The sequence below is a fragment of the Dendrobium catenatum genome, unplaced genomic scaffold (assembly GCF_001605985.2).
Source record: "Dendrobium catenatum unplaced genomic scaffold, ASM160598v2 fragScaff_scaffold_1608, whole genome shotgun sequence".
In the NCBI taxonomy this organism is placed as follows: domain Eukaryota; kingdom Viridiplantae; phylum Streptophyta; class Magnoliopsida; order Asparagales; family Orchidaceae; genus Dendrobium; species Dendrobium catenatum.
In genome coordinates, this window is record NW_021320070.1 from 296482 (window position 1) to 299648 (window position 3167).

Consider the following 3167-nt stretch of genomic DNA (forward strand, 5'->3'; position numbering starts at 1 on the left):
TTCTTTATTTATAGGTAAAAAAAAAAAAAAGATTATCTAGGAGCATTGTTATGTTGTGTGTGGGGGTGGCACTAGTCTCTAGTAACAACATTGTTGAACTCTCTATATTCTAAACAAAAAATGAAATCATTATGAGTGCTATGTTAGCCCTTCCTCGTCATTTCATATGTGTAAATTATGAATTATTTTTGTTATGTTAAATACAATAAAAATGTGTTATTTTAGTTATTTTTTTTACATGCATTGTGCAGGGAAAAGCCAAATTTATAAATGATGGGCAACGACGCATCGTCAACAAGTTTAATGATGCAATACTATATTGATCCACACTGAAGCGTCGATTTCAACGTGATGGGCCCAACCTTCTTTATTCGCTAGTATTGTGGCATAACATATGTTAGGGTCTCAACACGTCACGACACTACTACACCAAAAACTAGCACTGCAGTGTTGTATGTCTCAGAAAAATTTAACATAAGAGTGTCAGCCTTTCCAGCATTGCGACATCAAAAAGTCACTGTAAGTGTCGCAGCACTTACATTTCATACCACTGTGGTGGAGCAATTATAACAACAATGAGCCTCGCCAACTCAGCCAAGATATACATCTATTCAGGTTATAACCATGCCACATCACCCAGCACTACAGCGTAGCCAACATCACAGTGCAAAGGCACTTGTTCATTTTCCACCATCGCAGCGCACCTTGTTAAGCGCTATAGTGCTCAAGTTCAATCATGTACTTACTATTAATAGAAGTTAATTCTATTGTTTGGAGAGTTCAATTGAGTGTAATTTAATAGTTTTTCAATGTATTTCTTTAGTGCCCCCTTAGAGTAAAGTCTAAGGGAGGCTAGGGAAGTGCATGACATAATTTTTAGAGGGACTAGCATGCATTTGTGTAATCAACTCTATAAGTGGAGGAAGTAGTATAAAGAAGATACTTAGATCTGTCTTAGTGATCAACTTCTTACTTCTCTTGCACTTTATTCTTCTATGAATAAAAAGAATATGAGTTTTCTTGTTATTTATTCTATGTCTGGCTAGATTTTTTATTTTGGGTTGATGATGTAAAGAGCATATTAAGTACTAACACAGACTATAGGTCTTTAATAGAAATAAATATGTTTTTAATATCTATCATTCTTAATTCAATGCATATAATGGCAAAATGTGTAGTTAAAATCTAGTGTGATGTATAGCTTCGACAGAGGAATGCAAGAATAATTAAGAATATTAGCATGCCCAAACCTAGAATATTTTATGGAGATAGTAAAATTGTAGGGAGTCTAACCATCTTTCTTTTTATCCTTACAAAGTCAATATAGATTTAGGAATTCACATGCTCTGATCCACATCTACAATTAAGAGTCTTGTTAGGAAAAATATGTTATTTACATGCATCAGTCTAAATCATTTTATCAAAATTGTAACAAATTTTTTACTTATTTTCATTCTGTGATAGGAACTAAAAAATCTCATTTTAATTTCAATAACATAAGTTCATACATTTGAAGTAAGCAGTAGTAGTTTTAATATAGTATAGTAGGTCACTTTCTCATAGGTTCGACACTATATTTTATCAATTTATTACATGATTTGGTATGTATACTTGTATAAATTAGTGAGCCATTTTAAATTTTATATCAAAAAAACCTATGCATACTTCAAATCTAGTGAGTTTTACATAAGTTCACCATTATCTTAGCACATCATATGCCCCATCACCATTGCATTATAACCAAAATTTTTATAAATATCAAAATCAATGAAAATTTTAATTTCTCTCTTATTCTCCCTCGTTGAATTTAGCATTTAAAGAGAAAGGCAGAGGTTTTTAGTGAGAAAAAATTCCATTTGGAGGCATTCGAACCATTTTCTTTCGATGGCCCAGTTGAGAATGTTGTTTGAATCGAGGTAGTTTACCTTTACCCATTCTCTTTTCTTAACAATATGGAGTTTTTTGTGTTTTTAGCTTTCTAAAGGCATAAAAACAGGTATACTCTAACATTTTGGAAGCTTTCGTCATGCAACTTTTGGTATATTTGTTATTCACATAATTCTACGCATTTTGACATCTTTTTTTTTATTAAAGTTTCATCGAGTATTTCTAATTTTACAAGACTTTGAGTATTTTAGATGTATGTCTAAACACCGATAAAATTTGCAATTGAAAGATAAACGTGCCAAAATATTGCTATGAAAATTATCTCATAAAAATTTTATATGTAGAAATTATTGAAGTGTGTATGTAAATTTACCCCAAAATTCTGACAGCTCTACAAAATTATGAAATTTTGTAATGCGTGTGACTTTTCTTATAACAATTGAATATGTGATACTTCCAAAATTTTATGAGTGAATTTGTGTGAAGAAAATACTGGCATTTATTACTAATGTATATGTGGGATTTTGGAAGGTATAAGGTGCCATAAGGGTTTGATATTCATGTGTCAAGTATTAGGAGTTATAAGGGTATGCTTCTGATGTGTTGTGCATAGGGAGTCATATAGGCCTAATTCTATATCTTTTTAAATGTTAGGATGTATAAAGGCATGGGGAATCACCTGATCTGATATGATATAAGGTGTTATGTTTATTTATGTTATTCGTAGGAATGTGCTAATTTTGTTATCTAATTTAAGTTGCTACATTGATGCTAATATGATCCTTCTATTATTCTACCTACTATTTTGAACTTTCTATTACTATATTTAAAGCTCTATACTGATATACTGCTCTTTTGTTTCTAAAATTATAAAATATCTATTTATAATTCCATTTTGTGTATTATTAAGAATTTAAGTAGGTTCAATGTAGTAAATTGAGTGGTGGTTGCTCATACCTGCTTTTTTTGCATGTGTTACTTTCATGCCAAGGAAAGGGTAAGGGGTAAGCTGAGTACATAGAGGTTACGGCCTTTTGTGTGTAGGAATGCTTTTGTATAGAAGATTCTTTTGAAAATTATGATGTCTCCTATTTTTGTATAACCAAAATGAAATTTAATATGGTGGATATGATAATCAAGTATCTATAAAATCTTATTATTATTAACAGTCCTAGAGCCTCTTGAAAGCAAAACCTTACACTAAGGCATATCATAGCATATATATATGAAAATAAATATATCCTCACTTATCCCACACAACCATACCACCTACCCTCTTA